The following is a 15421-nucleotide window of genomic DNA, read 5'->3' on the forward strand; positions in this document are numbered from 1 at the left end:
CCCACACACATGTTTGTGTTTAATGGGGTATTTATGACCTCTTTTGCCATATGCATTGAATGTGTATACAGTTCATTGTTTCTTAACCTCTAAAATGCTGTTTTGACACGTCCAGCAGTCATGACTGGATAATTGTGCAGACTGTGGTTGAGTCAGTTCCGACTTCAAAGGAGTGAGGGATGGGACAGTGCGATTCAGAAAGGAGCTCTTCTTCCTGCCCGCTAGCCTTGTAGAGGCTGATCTTTCCCACCAGAACTAAGCAGGCTTACTAGTCAGAGAATATTCCCTGCAGTGACTATAGAAAGGTATCTTCATCTCTGATGCAGAGAGCAACTGAGAGCATCTACATGTGCCATATGGATGTGTGTTCGAATACCTGGGGAAACGAAGGATTGACAGTCCATTAAGAGAAAAGCAGAAGCCAGGTTCCTTCGTTTTTCTCTAATCGGACATCCACATGTGTTTTCTCTCTGCATTCTTTCTTCTTGGCTGTCTGGTTCAGGCAATTTCTTTGGCCTGGCTTTGAAGCCAAGGAAATTGATAGGAAAATGTTTTATGCATCTTGGAGCAAAAGGGAAAAAAAGATGAACTCAAGTCAGGACTTCTTTTACTACCATCAGGTTCAAAGTGTGGCCTCCCAGATGTAAAGCCTCTGTCTCTCACTCAGACCTCCCAGCTGCATTGTGCGTAGAATTGAACTTGATTCCTCATGTCAGCCCCACAGTCATGGGAGCCAAACATGACTTTCTATCATTGCTTCATCTTAGGTTCTTCCCAGACTTCTGTGCTGGGACCCTGAGCTTTTCATGCTCAAGTCTTTATTTAATTGAATCCTCAGAACAGGTTCCTCAACTTGTTTGGAAGTAGAGAACTGATAGAAAGTCTTTATCTGAAAATTTCGCCTTTCCTGGTGAGGTTGATGTCACCATCCCACGAGTATAGACAGTAAACAAAAGTACCTTGAACTCCTCAGTGGTTTGCCATTTCCTTCTCTAGTGGATCTTCCCAACCTAGGGATTGAACCCAGGTCTCCCACATTGCAGGCAGACACTACCTTCTGAGTCACAAGGGAAGCCCTCTTTTTATTTTATTACTACTAAAATATCATTGTAGTGTGTGCTATTGCTCATAGAGCACTTATTTTATTGAATCATCATGAGAACTTTATGTGGAATAAATTTTCATCCACATTTTATAGTTACTGGAACATACAGACATGATGTTGGAGATCACATCGACAGGAAGTGGTGGAGATTGGGCATCAGCCAATGTTCTATTTTTAAATACTATGATCCATTCTTAAATACCATGATGTCGTTCTCTCTCTTGTGGATGCTACTCTAAATTTTCAATGCCATCTTTTTTCTCATAGCCTTTCCCATCAGCTGTCATTAGTTCTCCTTCTCTGCAGGTGAGGGTGTAAGGAATTCCTTTAATATGGACACCCATGCAAAACTAGTTTAAGAAGTTGAGAACAGAGAGGCAGACTATATTACTTTCCTTGACACCTACTGTCTTTCCTTTAGGTTTTGGTATGTGAACCCACTGCCAAGTTTTCTTGACATTTAAGTCAAAGAAAATACTGAATGAAAGTTGGCATTATACCTACTCCTCATAACTATGATATCCCTACTTTCCTCATAGATTATCCTGAAGGAAGAGTTAGTTCTGCTCCAGCTGAACCAGTGGCTAAATAAATTTCTATAAGGCAAGAATGAAAGAACTCGAGGAAGACTGCTACTTCCAAGAGACAGCTAAGCAAGTCCTGTTAGGATTCAAGTCTCTATAATTTGGCCTTTTGATGTCTTTCTTCATCTTGGCTGAGGTTGTTCCCTTCCGTTTGAATTCAGTTGGCAACAATCAATAGAGACTGTTAATTTCTGGTCCATCCTGGCTGCTCTTTTGCATGCACATGAAAGCACAAGCCCAGGGGAAGAAGGCTGGGCTGATAGCTTTATTTAGCAGTTAGCTTACCCCAAGCTGAATGATAGATCATGGCTTGTCATGAAGCAGGAACACGTTAGAACGGACAACAGGACGCTTTTCTTGAGTATTTGCCCAACGGAAGGTGAGATGAGAGGATTTCTGAAATTGGCTTTGAATAATCTTACCTATTTTCTTTCCTCCCCTGACATGATCATTCTTAGTACATCTGGATGCCTCCTGCACCTGAGCTCAGTGCTGGTGCCAGTTTTGACTCTTCAGACTCTTGTGTCTGAAGCCTGATATCTCTTAGCAACAGTCTAATTTAGGCACTGAGCCTTTGGGCATCCAAATGATACTGTGATCGTTTGGACAACTGGTCTTGGGAGAAAGTGGCACCCACAAGCCTGAAATCGGAGAGAAGAGAATACAGACATGAGCACTTTTTATGGATTTTATTCCTGGGTTGACAGTGGAAAGAAATGAGTTGATGGATGGAATGTGGGTTATTCTGAGCACTAATGAAGCATCCTTATCTCCTGTCCTTTTCTACTAGGGTATCATCTTTTGGGGCTTCCCAGGTGGCTCAGTGGTAAAGAATCCCCTTGTGAAGCAGGAGACACAGGCCACATGGGAGGTTCGTTCCCAGGTTGGAAAGATCCCCTGGAGGAAGAAATGGCAACCCACTCCAGTATTCTTGCCTGGAGAATCCCATGGACAGAGGAGACTGTCAGGCTACAGTCCATAGGGTCACAGTCAGACACAGCTTAGCAACTAAAACAATACAACAACAACCACCTTATCTTTACCCATTGTGGACAAGATGTAATGTATTCTCACCACAATTTCATTCTCTTCTTGTTTATTTCTGTCATTTTTTGAACCGTATCCTGTTTATACTCCTGCAACAAACATTTGTTAAACAAGAAACTGAATGGGTGCTGGGAATACCCAGTTGAATACAATCTTTCTTTCTTCAAAGAGCTCATGGTCGAGTGAGGAAGGTAAGCTGAGTGGAAGAGTCAGAGACAACTTGTTAATGGCTCTTAAGAGGTAAGAATAAGGCAATACAGAAATAGAGAGTCAAACAGCCCAGGAGAAGCCGAGAAGGCTTTTTCAGAAGAGGTTATATTTGAGCTGGGGCTTTAAAGGGAGAGTAGACAGGTTCCAGATGAGAAAGGGTGAACTTGTATTTTGGTCAGATAGCCTGTGCAGAAACAAGAAGTTGTGGGGTGTTTGATGCTTCAGACCACGGGGTGTGCTGCAGGAGGGCTTATGAGGACAGAGCAGTGAACTTGGAGTTGACTCTTAAGGTCCCGTTTCACAGCTGAACTTCAGAGAGGCAAGGGGAAGCCCTGAACAGTCTCTAGGAGGAGAGTGAGAAAAACAGATGAGTGTATTAGGGAGACTTAACTCGGGCAGCGATGTGAGGAGTAACCAAAACACGGAGAGTCTGAAAGCCAGTTGCCATCAAGGGGCTGCTGAGTGTCCAGGTGAGGTTTGAGATGAGTCTGAGCTCCGGCAAGAAAGGTTGGAGTAGACTCTCTGGATTTGAGAATTAGTTTTTCAAAAGAGTCATCACAATTTGGTAGTAGGTGGATGGTGGAGGCTGAGGGAGGGAGGAGCCACGGCTTGCGTTAGTGTTCTAGCTTGATGTTATCCTAACTAGGTCAGGAGCTGCAAATTCAGATATGATGTTTCAGAAAAGAAGCAGAGTTGAAAGGGAAGGTAATGAGATCAGAGTCTGAACAGGATGAGGATTGAAAAGAGGCTGCTGGAGTAGAGATGCAGGGGGTTGTTCGTAAACTCGGCCAAAACGGTTTTAATGAAGTCATAAGGGAAGATGGAGCAAGAGGAGGCGGGTGCTCTTGCCCAGAGTTGAGGAGTTGAAGGCAGCAGGGAGTTAAGGGACACTGCTCTCAACATTTGAAGAAAAGGAGGACATTTAGAAGAGAAGTAGGAATAAAAACAAGATTATTAAATGACGAGAAGCGCTTGAAAATGCCTGTCCATAAAGGGGGGCAGCTAGTTAGAAAGGGAGAGATTAAAGATACAGGAAAGAGACAGCTAAGAGCAGGGTTTGTAAGAACTCAATAGGCAATACAATCTATTAAAAAATTAAAAATAGATGGATAAAAAAGATTTAATTTGTAGAGGGAAGAATCACCTTGGAGAAGCCAAGGTGATTGTGGACAAGCCAAAAGGTTTCCGTATAGAGCTGATCCCTGGGCAAAGCGAGCAGCTGGTTGGATTTCTCTTTGGGAGGAGATGTACTGGAAAGGTTTGGCAAAACCACTTGGCATCAAGAGTGCGGGTGAGACTGTTCTCGAGGAGGGTGACCTAGAGCCAAGTGAAACCAAAAGATGATCAATAACCTGAGAGAATGAGGAGACAGAAGAAGAGGTTGAAGGGAGGAATAGAGTGAGAAATTTCAAAGAAAAGGGTTGGAGTTTGAGATCCTGGTGACACATCTCAGAGGTCCTTTGAGATTCTAGGATTGATATCTGGATAAGAGGATGCATGTCAGTGACCATCCCCCTTAAATTAGCATTGCCTTAATTGTACTATCAAAAGATGGAGCTGTTTATTGTTGGGAAGGCAATGGCAACCCACTCCAGTACTCTTGCCTGGAAAATCCCGTGGATGGAGGAGCCTGGTAGGCTGCAGTCCATGGGGTTGCTGAGTCGGGCACAACTGAGTCACTTCACTTTCACTTTTCACTTTCATGCATTGGAGAAGGAAATGGCAACCCACTCCAGTATTCTTGCCTGGAGAATCCCAGGGACAGAGGACCCTAGTGGGCTGCTGTATATGGAGTTGCACAGAGTCGGACAAGACTGAAGCGACTTAGCAGCAGCAGCAGGTGACCAAGAAAGGCTGTGAATTCAACACTGGATAGTCCTCATCCATCTGGGATTAGTTAAGTGTGGGCCTCACTGGAAACAGAATACTGTGTTGGATGACATCTTATATGTCAAACCTGCCACTAGGTTTTATGAGGATGTACAGTTGTAGACCCCAGTTAACAGTATTTTGAAAAATTTCTAAAACATATGATTGTAAGCTTTTTCCACCTGGGACTTTTGAAAGTCCAAGCCATAGAATCTTTATTTTTTTTGGAATGAGCTTTTAAGTTAAATATTGCCTTAAATTTGTCCTTAGTTCTGACTTCATAGGGCTTCCCTGGTGGCTCAGATGGTAAAAAAATCTACCTGCAATGTAGGAGACCTGGGTTTGATCCCTGGGTTGGAAAGATCCTCTGGAAGAGGGCATGGCAACCCATTCCAGTATTCTTGCCTGGAGAATCCCTATAGACAGAGGAGCCTGGCGGGCTGTACAGTCCACGATGGAGCAACTAAGCACAGCACTGGCTTCATGAAATTTTATATTCATGAAGTGAATTTTTTAGACCATTCCCCATCCCTCCACTCCAGCCAGGTAACAATGGTTTCCATTTTCATCCAAGCTGACATATTCCATAGGGTTGATAACCGAGCCACATGTTTTCTATAAGTATTGTCACCAGAAGCCAAGCAAATGACGGACCTGCTGAGGCAGACAAAAGATCTTTCTGTCATTCACGGAACAGTATCAGCGGGCTATCTGGCCCTTTCTGCTTGTCCTATTAGAGTTGTCTGTGCCTTGTCTATCCTGACTCTCTGAGCTCCATGCCCAGCCTCAGATGACCCCCGACTTCCCACCCTGTTTCTAGGTGTCGCTTGCTTCATCATCACAACGTCTGTATTTTGGTGCGGCTGCATGTCTCTGTTCTACATGCAGATCAAACGAACACAAGTCTCTAGGTATCTATGAACAGCTGGTGTCATCCAAAAAGAGCTTTAGAAATCAGGAGTTTCATCTGCCTGTTTATTTGTTTAACTCAATCACAGAGCACCAGAGCAAGGTTTTAAAACATCTTTGTCAGTCTGTTATCCTTTCTTCCAGATATTTCTGACTTCTTCATTACTGTTCCCGGAGGAGACTAAATGTAAGGCTTCGACATGGATACAGACACATTACCCACTAAACAATAAGAGTGTCCTGATAATTTCAGTCTTTCCTTCATTTTATGATAAATTCTGGATAAGAAATATTAAAAATTAGGATCTCAGTTGCCTTCTTTGTCTTTACTTTTGTGTATTCCTGGCTATTTAGGAGCCTAGAATCATCTCTTCTAACCTTTTACAGATAAGGAGGAAAATGAGGCTCAGAGACAAGTCAGTCATCCAAGTCCATAAAACTGGTTTTTGTCAGACCTGGGTGGGACCAGTGCCCCCATCTCAGCAACAGAATCTCCAGGGCCTGGAGAAGCCTATTTTGAAGAAGGGTAGCCTGGTGTTCCCATTTTGGTGACAGCTTGCAGGGCTGCCTGTTCAGTATTCTGGTCCTCAGTTTGCCTTCCATGTAGATCTTGTAATGTTTTCATCCTGCGCTCCCTCCTGTCTCTTCCTCCCCTGGTTGTCTGTGGGTATGTGTTTAAAGGAGAGCAATCTGAGCAGGTAAATTTTGTTTTACTACCACACATTACAAAAAAAAATCATATACAGGGGACTTCCCTGCCAGTCCAGTGGCTAAGACTCCACACTCCCAATGCAGGGGGCCTGGGTTCAACCCCTTGTCAGGGAACTAGACCCCACATGTCACAACTAAGGCACAGCCCCCAAAATAAATAAATAAATAAACTTAAAAATTCGTGTTCATAAATGTGAGCTGGGGCTTCCCTGGCCATCCAGTAATTAAGACTTTGCCTTCCAATGCAGGGGGCATGAGTTCAGTCCCTGGTTGGGGAACCTGTGATCCCATATGCTGCATGGCAGGGCCAAAACAAGGGGAAAAAAAAAAGATAATTGTGAGCTGACCTTTTCTACATCAGTTTTGGTCTCTTACATAGCAGAGAGGCTGTAACCAGGCATAGCAGCAGTACAGTTTGTCTGATGTTATAGCTGGAAAGGTTGGGGGTGGGGATGAATTTTCAGTAACACGTGCACAGATTTCCCTGGTGACTAGGCATCGATCACCCAGCTTCTGGCCTGCTAAGGTGTCGCACAGTGTCCCTGTGTGACCTGCCCCAGCAGGGGAATCTGAGTCAGTGCTTTCCCTTTCAGAAAAAGTGGAAGTTCTCCCAGGTTACTGCCTTGTCAGTCTGTTTGATGGATTCCCTGGTGGCTCAGACAGTAAAGAATCCTCCTGCAATGCAGGGGACCCAGGTTCAATCCCTGAGTCAGGAAGATCCCCTGGAGAAGGGAATGACAACCCACTCCAGTATTCTTGCCTGTAGAATTCCATGGACAGAACAGCCTGGCGGGCTACAGTGGGGTCTCAAAGGATTGGACTCGACTGAGAGACCAACACTTTCACTTTACTTTTTTTCACTTTATGCTTAGGGCTGCAGAAGCTGGTACTAAGCAAATGTCTCTGACTCTCAGACTTTCTTCATTCCTCAGCAAAGGCATGCTGAAACAGGGTAAACATGCTTAGAAAGATGGAAGTCTTCAAGGTATATCTCTTATATATATAGATGGGAGAGGATCATTTGACCATAAATAAGAAAATATATGGAAACCAGTTAAACAGCCCATAGGAAAATTATGGAAGTCTGTTGAGAAAGTTTCCTGGTCTCCCTTCTCTGTCTCCTTAGAACATGAGTTAATAACCTATATTGTGGAACCCTCAAAGAAATCACCCAGGCTCTTTTTGCCAGAGCTTGAGGTCCCTAACAGTTTAGCTCTACAGAACACATGGTCATTCTGAGAATTGTTTCCTATCGGCTGATTATTTTGTTTTCTGATTTGGTTTTCCCAGGGAGAATCCCATCTGGACAAAATGTCATTTAACAGCCTTGTAGCCATCCATGTTAATAGCTTTACTGAGTGTGTATTTGGACATGCTAGCTGTGAAATGTGAGATGTGTTAAGGCGTTTCAGTATATTGATGGTCTCTATGCTTTGAAAGTTTTCCTGGTCTTGTTCAAATGCTACTAACTGCTTCCAAAATGTTATGAAGTATGTGTTTGTGGTCTGGATTGTCCCTATGTTATCTGTGCTATTGTTTCCATCTGTTCTTAAATTACTCATTCAGTAATTTTCTGTTTTGTCTGCCCAGTTATCCCCTGCCCCAGTCAAACTGAGTCTAGTTTTCCAAGAAGGGCCATTGTACTGTGGAGTCTCAGAGACGGAACACAAAGTAAACAGGACTTACTACCCAGAGGCCCCTTCTCTTCTCATGAGAAACCACTGTCTGTGTTGAACTCTTAACTGAAACCACTGTCCAGAGTTTCAAGGAGCCACCTCTCAAACATGGATATCATTAAAGTTCAGAGATTTCCAACCACAGATTTACTATCTTTGGAATGAAAGCTGGAGAGCAGCCTAAGTCACATCTAACGCAGGAAGGGAAGTTAAAGACAGTCTTGGCATCCTTCAGATCGCTGACCCTACAGGTATGACAGCCTGTACCTCTCTTTGGTTAATAGCCTCCTGGAGCACTTGTCTGCCATTTGATTAAATTATTACAAAGCAGCTACCAGGTACCCTCTGCTTTTGTTTCCAGATCACCCCAGTGTAGGGCTGATGGGCTGTCACTCTGTGCTGAGTGCTTAGCAACAGATGTGGGAGAGCCAACCCTAGGAAGGAACTGCATAAAACACTACTTAAAGCTCTGTCGCTTAGTTGCCACAGCCTAGGTGGGACATGATGGCATCTCTCTTTCTCCGTGTCACATACAGCAAGAAAATACTCTTCTGTGAGTGAACTTCCCTCAGAGAAGACACAGTGTCAGTAAAAGCTATCCATTTGACCTTGGCATTGATCCAGGTCTGGTCTATATCTGAAGGATTATCATCCTCTTCATCATTGTCATCAGTGATTTTTATTGAAAACTGTATCAAGGACCAAACCCTTTGCTAAGCACAGTGCATTCCTGGCCTCACTTAGTCTACAACACCATCCTTAGTCAGTACTGGTAATTTTCTAATTTCACAGATAAGAAAACCAAGATTTGGGGGACGTAAGGGCTTCCTCAAAGTTATTTAACTAGCATTCAGAGCTGAGATTTTAATCTAGGTCTGATTTCAAGCCTGAGCTTCCAACACAACTGTGTGACATGAAATAAAGCTCTCGGAAACTATTTACCGGACATTGCCTCCGTCAAAGGTTTGAAGTTAGGCTTATGGAGGTGGCGGTACAGAGACGCATAAGATGCCTCCCATCCTCACATCACTTTAAGAGTTGCTGGGCAAGAGGTCATTTAAAAATAATTAAGAAAACACTAAATACCCAATATGTGAAGCATAATAAATATTGTATTAATAAGGAGGGGAGGTTTCAAAGAAAGCAAAACTCACATGGGACCTTGAACAGTGGGCAAGGTTTACATAGATGAAAAATAAGTGGGAAAAGTATTTCAGACAAGGAGGGTGATACGAACAAAGCATAAGGATGAGCAAGTTCAAGGCGTGTGATATTGTTGAAGAGTAGAGAATATTTGGGGCTGGGGCAGATGGTATTATCCATGAATGAAAGTTTTGTGTGCTCATCTGTTTTATCAGAGATGTTCGATGTGAAGAAGGAAATGGCAACCCACTCCAGTGTTCTTGCTTGGGAAATCCTATGGACAGAGGAGCCTGGTGGGCTATATCCATGGAGTTGCAAAAGAATCAGACACAACTTAGCAGCTAAGACCTGCTAAGTTTAAATATGCCAAAAATATTTTCAAGAGTAAAGGATATTTTCTTACCTCTGTTGTTGCTTTAAAAATATCATGAAAAAAGATAAAATTATTATGCCCAAATATTGTTAATAAAAGACAAAGTGAAAGTTATTATATATCCAGGGTTTCTCTGGGAGAGAGACATTATATATTGGCTTCTAATTTAAAATTGTTCATTTTATCAAACATGATTTGGTTGGCTTTTTATAGTTTACATAAAACAAAGTTGATTTTCCTCAATTCTGTGATTCAGATATTTCCCACATCGAGCAAATAATGAAATTTGAATTTATAAAAAAGAAAGGTGTTTAAAGAATGTCTACTCTTCGGAGGTGTTCTGGAGGAAAAGAGTGAGACATAAGGTTGAAAATGTAGATTATAGCCTCACTGATAGCAGGCTCAGGAGCTGGGACCTTCTCTTGTAAACTCAAAATATTCACTCTGTTGTCTGGGAGTTATCAATGGATTTTAAAACCTTCTCTGACAAATTTTCAAACTGGTTGCCTCTGTCATGTCTCCCTATCTTAAGTTTTTCTGGAGTTCACATTAAGGGGTAGGTATTCCTCTGACAAAGACATCCATTTATCTATATGGAGAATGCCCATGTCTAAGGGATGGGGGAAGAAGGAAAGCCTATGAAAAAGTCAGGGACTGCCCTCGTTGTCCAGTGGGTAAAATGCTGCCCTCCCAATGCAGGGTGCCTAGGTTCCATCCTTGGTCAGGGGATTAGATCCCATATGCCGCAACTAAGGACTTGCATGCTACAACTAAAGATCTTGTGTGCCACAGCTAAGACCTGGTGCAACCAGATAAATATATCTTTTTTAAGTCAAAGAACGACTGATTGGGGAATTGGGTTACTGTCAAGTCACCAAAGCTCAGAAGTAGAGAGTTTGAAGAAAGTGAGGAGGAGAGGAGATCATGGGGTTAGGATGCAACAGAGAAGAAAAGGAGACTGCAGACCAAGAGGAATTTGATGATTGAATTTGATCTCAGAGAACAAACACATTTCCGTAATGCAGTGGGACAGCAGCCCTATTGCAGTTCCCTGCAATGAGCAAAAGGAGGGATGATGGTCACCATAGCACAGGCTGCCAATTTTACAAGGTCAGTGGCCAAAGCAGAGGAAAATGAAAATGTTAGTAACAGGGGCAGAGAATTAATCCAAAATTCTGCTTTCTCAAAGTGGGCTAAACATTCTTGAAGATGTAGGTTATAGACAGAAGAATAAACTGAAGAATTGGAAAGAAAAGACTTAACAACTTTTTGTTGCAAAGATAGAAGTGAGCTCTGCCAGTCCACTGGGATAGTATAGCATCATATTCTAATGATACCTGGATGAGAACAACTTTTAAAAACTGGCTCTTTTCATTGGTGCATTTACTACCTCCTTCTCATACCCTCCCTGCTGCTGCTGCTGCTGCTAAGTCGCTTCAGTCGTGTCCAACTCTGTGCGACCCCATAGACAGCAGCCCATCAGGCTCCACTGTCCCTGGGATTCTCCAGGCAAGAACACTGGAGTGGGTTGCCATTTCCTTCTCCAGTGCATGAAAGTGAAAAGTGAAAGTGAAGTCGCTCAGTTGTGTCCGACTCTTAGCGACCCCATGGACTGGAGCCTACCAGGCTCCTCCATCCACGGGATTTTCCAGGCAAGAGTACTGGAGTGGGGTGCCATTACCTTCTCCGCATACCCTCCCTGCTCCCCCGCAACTCAGTTCTCTGCCCTTAAACATGTAAGTCCATATTATCCTTAAGCTCACCTTGATGGTGACTGTATGGCAATGATTGTTCATTTATCTTTGGAACCATTGTTGTATTTACAACACTGTAAAGAGATTTCTATTTGGCTGTTTTTCTTCAGATTTCTATCTTCATGACTTAGGACTTTTGGATTACTGAGGTTTTTCTTCTTTTCTTTCATAAAAATGAATGAATGAATGAATAGTTGAGACAAAAATGTGCCCACTCAGGAACATACATGTATGTGTGCATATATGTACATCTGAAACACAATAACATCTCTGTGTTAAATATTAGGGTTGGGTTGAGTAAAGTAAAAAAGTAAATTAAAGAAAAAGTAAGTAAAGAAATTGGAAAGAAGAAAAAGTAAAGGAAAAAATCTTACTTCTTTACTAAAGAAGAGTAAAGTCATAGGCCCTGTTGTCGGACACATTCACTCTTTAGGGAAGAAGTTAGATTTGCACTCAGTTCATCTCTGATAGGAGTACGACATTGACAGAAATATGTACAGATGCTTTAGTAATAGAGAAGAGGAGCACCCAACACTCCTGGGAGTCTGGAGAAACATTTTCTGGAGGGGGTGATGCTTAAGCGTTTAGGATCCGTTGAAGGATAATAGAGAGCAGGGACTTCCCTCGTGGTCCAGTGGTTAAGACCCCGGGCTTCCACTGTGGGGTACATGGCTTCCATCCTTGGCAGGGAACTAAGGTCCTGTGTTCGATTTGGCACAGCCATAAAAGAGAGAGAGAAAGAGTACAGGCAAAGAAAAGTGGGGAGAACCTTCTAGGTAGAGCAAACCAAAGCAAAGTGACAGGGGCCAAAGAAAGTGTGGTTTTCATAGGAAGCATTAAGGGTTTTAGAATTACACAAGTGAAATATGAGAGGTGGTTTGAAGGAGATAAGATGTCTTGGTAGGTGCACTTGATGAGGTTACGAGGGACCTTATATACATGCTAAGATCCTTAGACTTTATTCTAAGGGCAAGGGAAGGCTACTGAGGAATTTGAACAAGGTAATGTCATAATCATATTTATGTGCAGATCTAGTCTGGTTGCAAATGATTGCGTCAAGAAAGTAGTCCAATTAGAAGTATCTGTTTTCAATTTACCAAAAAATCAATATCAGCTTACACAAATATGTGATAGTATTTTTCGTGCAATAAGAAGCCCAGAGAAAAGTGGTTCCTGGCATTGGTTTAGGCAGTTGAAGACCCAGGGTCGTTTCCACTATACTATCCTCTCCAGTTTTGCCTTTGATCCTCACGCTGCTACTTTGTGGTCATGAGAAGGTTGTTCCAGCTCACATATCAAGTTCATGTTCAAGGTGGAGAGAAGGGGAATGTGGTGGTGCCAGTGCTGTCTGTCCCTTTTTAAGGAAGCCTAGGTTTTCCAGAAGCTTCCCAGCACACTTGCCTTCCTGTGTCATTGACCAGAGCTGGAAAGACCCACCACTGGCTGCAAAGGAGGCTGAAAAAAGTATTTATTCTTTTCCGCTTCCATAATACGTAAAGGCACGGAAAGAGGGCATTTGAAATGAGTGTTGAAGTAGCCAACTTACAGTGTGTGCCACAGAGGTTTATCTCTATCTGAGGCTTGGAGATTAGACTGCTTTCCATTAATAGCAACCTGTGCCAGGCAGTAGAGGTGGCAAAATACCCAACCCCAAGAAAAGCAGTGGGACTTCCCTGGTGGCTCAGTGGTTAAGAGTCCACCTGCCGGTGCAGGGGACATGGGTTCCATCCCTCGCCTGGGAAGATCCCACATACCTTGGGGCAACTAAGCCCATGAACCATAGGCTACTGAGCCAGTGTGCCCCCACTGGAGAGTAGCCCCTGCTCGCCACAACTAGAGAAAGCCCATGTGCAGCACAACCAAAAATTTAAAGAATAAAAATAATGATTCTTAAAAGAAGCAGAGGTGGACACGTCTCTTAGCTGTTAGAAGAGACAAAGCCGGATGGGGAAGGGCAGTGTCTCGTGGCCGTTGAAGGAACAGGAACTTCCTGGGGTAAGGGAAGTGAGGCACTTGGACCAAGTCCTTTAAATCTGAATTCTTTCCTCCCACAGGGATTGGGTCTGGGCTGCTATCTCTGCTCATCCTGTGTCCAAGTCTTGCTGTGTTTTAGAATTACCATGGGGTTTTGGAAACTCAGTAACTGCTACTTAACTAAAGTAACATGTGTGGAATTATTGCAGTTCACTATTCTTGTAGTTCAGTTCTGCAACTGTTACACCCACAGAATTTGCGTGGGATTCCACCTACCATATTAATCAGCGTGATTGTTTTCCCTCCCACCCATTTCTACTTCTTGATCATTCCCAAGAACTGCTCTAAAAGAACCCCAGTGCCTACCTTGACAAATAAACCTCACTTCCCTTCGATCATTCCTCCTCAGCTTCTGAATTCCTCTGACAGTATAATAAATAGATCCAATAAGATAAAATTATTGCATTCATTTCCTTTAGGCTGATTTATCTTGGGAAGCACCTCCTCTGTCTTGTCTATCTGTGTCACACCAGGATGATAGCTGTTATGAAAATCCAAAGATAAATGGCTCAAAACGTCGGCAGCCAAATTCCAGAATTTATCTCACTTGTGCAAACCGAATGATCAATCTCCAGTTTGATGAGTCGTTCTGGGTAGACCAAGCATTAATGCTGGGAAGGAGGAGTGTGTGCCGCCTGCAGGAAGCAGGGAGGTTCCATGGGAGGAACTGAGTCACAGGGCCTCCGGAGTGTGACATCTCAGTGGTAACGTCATCACAAAAGAGGAGAAGGGGTCTCTGTCACCAGGGAAGTGAGGTGCTGGTCTGGGAACATTAGAAGCAGCAGTTCTGGAGGCAGGGAAGCAAGCTGTAAGGGAAGGGGGCATTGTCAACACGCCCTGTTGTCTTGAGTTACCTCAGTGACGGACCTCTGAACTGGACATGCTCCCTGCCCTGTGTCCTCAAGGACCATCCAGAATAGCTGGGAGCTAGTATATACTTTCGGAGAAGGCAATGGCACCCCACTCCAGTACTCTTGCCTGGAAAATCCCATGGACGGAGGAGCCTGGTAGGCTGCAGTCCATGGGGTCCCTAGGAGTCGGACACGACTGAGAGACTTCACTTTCACTTTTCACTTTCATGCATTGGAGAAGGAAATGGCAACCCACTCCAGTGTTCTTGCCTGGAGAATCCCAGGGACAGGAGAGCCTGGTGGGCTGCTGTCTCTGGGGTCGCACAGAGTTGGACACGACTGAAGCGACTTAGCAGCAGCAGCAGCAGTATATACTTGGGCTTCCCTGGTAGCTCAGCTGGTAAAGAATCCACCTGCAATGCAGGAGACCCCAGTTCGATTCCTGGGTCAGGAAGATCCCCTGGAGAAGGGATGGGCTACCCCCTCCAGTAGTCATGGGCTTCCCCGGTGGCTCAGATGGTAAAAATCTGCCTGCAATGCGGAATACCTGCGTTCGATCCCTGGGTTGGGAAGATCCTCTGGAGGAGGATGTGGTAACCCACTCCAGTATTCCTGCCTGGAGAATCTCCATGGACAGAAGTGCCTGGCAGGCTACAGTCCATGGGGTCCCAAAGAGTCAGTCAGTGTGTACTTAATGATTCTCTGTTTTTCTCTACATGAGTGGCCCTAACGCAGGGTGTGCATGCGCTCAGTCGTGTCTGACTCTGTGACCCCATGCTCCGTAGCCTGCCAGGCTTTTCCGTCCATGGAATTTTCCGGGCAAGAATACTGGAATACTGGAGGAGAATTCCTCCTTCAGGGGATCTTCCCGACTCAGGGATCAAACCCATGGCTGAGCCACTGGGGAAGCCCCCTATGCTAGGGAATGGAGAGGAAAGGTTAGCTATCCAAAGGCAAGACTCACAAAAGATACTAAACTTGAATGAAATGGATTTTCCTTCTCGGCCATGTGCTTCCAGCTGAAAGAGGGCATCTGTGTGAATCACAGTTGTTCTGACCGTTTGAATGTCACTCCTCTGTGCTTTATTATTTTTTTAATAACTTTTTTTTAGGCCACTCTGTGCTTCATGCAGGAGCTTAGTTCCCCAACCAGGT

At 43.9% G+C, this 15421-nt stretch overlaps 1 protein-coding gene across 1 annotated transcript in view; it reads left to right on the forward strand.

Annotated features, from left to right (window-relative positions):
* The window catches only part of GRAMD1B (GRAM domain containing 1B), a 261587-nt gene that overhangs the window by 5479 nt on the left and 240687 nt on the right, over window positions 1–15421 (forward strand). The window lies entirely within an intron of this gene.

The sequence above is a fragment of the Bos grunniens genome, chromosome 15 (assembly GCF_055505025.1).
Source record: "Bos grunniens cultivar Pamir isolate PY7600 chromosome 15, Bosgru_T2T1.0, whole genome shotgun sequence".
Classification (NCBI taxonomy): Eukaryota; Metazoa; Chordata; class Mammalia; order Artiodactyla; family Bovidae; genus Bos; species Bos grunniens.